This window comes from Lagenorhynchus albirostris, chromosome 14 (genome assembly GCF_949774975.1).
Source record: "Lagenorhynchus albirostris chromosome 14, mLagAlb1.1, whole genome shotgun sequence".
Lineage (NCBI taxonomy): Eukaryota > Metazoa > Chordata > Mammalia > Artiodactyla > Delphinidae > Lagenorhynchus > Lagenorhynchus albirostris.
In genome coordinates, this window is record NC_083108.1 from 75,577,410 (window position 1) to 75,578,897 (window position 1,488).

Genomic DNA, 1,488 nt, shown 5'->3' on the forward strand with positions numbered 1-1,488 from the left:
CCAGGACACTTCAAAATTCTGAGAATGTCAAACATGTCAGCATCATAGCAGGAAGCTAAAGAGACGTGACAGCTAAATGTAATAGCTGATGCTAAGAAGGACATTCTTGGGTCCATTGACAAAGCTGGGTTACAGATGAAGATGAGATGAAAGTATTGCATCAATGCTAAATTCCCTGAAGTTGACAACTAGTGTGGTTACATGAGACTATCCATATTCTTCGGAAATATACACTGAAATGTTCAGGGGTAAAAGACCATGATAGACGCAATTTACTCTCAAATGTTTCAGAAAAATCAGACACATATGAGAGAAAAGGAAAAAGCAGAGTAAAATATTGACAAGTGACTCCAGGTAAAGGACTATAGGTATTATTCATGCTATTCTTATTCTTGAAACTTTTCAATAAGTTTGAAATTATTTCCAGATAGAAAGATTTTTTTCAAATTATGGAATGAATCTGCAACCACCAAATTACAGTTCTGGGTTTTCAGATAATTGTTACACCTGAAGAACTATCTACTGAGCTAATCTCCAGTAGGGCATCAGCAGATAAGCCTGCAGAGAAGGCAAACACATGATTCCCGATCCCTCTTTCGGGGTAAACATTACCAATCAAGATGCATCTTTAACAGTAAATCCAGACACAAACTCAGAATCCTTCTCAACACAGCTACTACCAAGCAAACGAGCTGACTCTCTGGATGAAATAGCCATGGACTTGACCCCTTTCTGAGAGTATTCAGTTCCAATGGGGACTCGTCAAAATTCAAAGCCTTTCTACACTTTTTTTTTTTTTTTGTCATACTTGTGGGATCTTAGTTCCCCAACCAGGGATTGAACCCAGGCCCTCCGCATTGAAAGTGCAGAGTCCTAACCACTGGACCACCAGGGAATTCCCCAAAGCCTTTCTAATGAAGGCACATTAGCCCCTGGAACACCTAGGTAGAGGGTCTACAAACTACCATTCAAAACCTTACTTCCACCAAAACTTAGAATTTATTTTACTTTGGTGAAAGGAGGTTCTATGTGGTTGGAAGATTCTAGCAGTCAGATTCCTTTGTGTTTGATACCATCTCTTCCAACATACCTTCCAACTTGACAAGTTGCTTTAACCTTCCTGTGCCTCAGTTTCCCATCTCCAATAAGGAACACACAACCCCCAGGCTGTTAGAAGGACCAGCTAAGGTAATGAATGGGAGCATCTTGTACCCTTTATGGCTAAATTATTTGATTATAGTGATCGTGATTATCAACATCATCATAATCATCATCTTTCCCCCTTTCTCTGCTCTCCAATTACCACAGCTAATGGAGTCCCGTTTCCCTTTAAAGTGTACAAAGCAGCTTCTGCCCAGAACATTTCCAGCTTGGGTTCTTCAACAGCCCACAGAGCTCTCCTGCCTTGAACCTGAATCATGCCCGAGTTTGGAGAGAGCAGTTACATGTCCATTTTCTTCGATTATCAGTGAAAGGTTAAGTGCTCCA

General features: G+C 40.6%; 1 non-coding gene across 1 annotated transcript; it reads right to left on the minus strand.

Moving 5' to 3' along the window:
* Positions 1–822: 822 nt before the first annotated feature.
* Positions 823–895, minus strand: TRNAE-UUC (transfer RNA glutamic acid (anticodon UUC)). The gene has a single exon. It is a non-coding gene; the product is annotated as a tRNA-Glu (tRNA).
* Between the last annotated feature and the right edge of the window lie 593 nt (positions 896–1,488).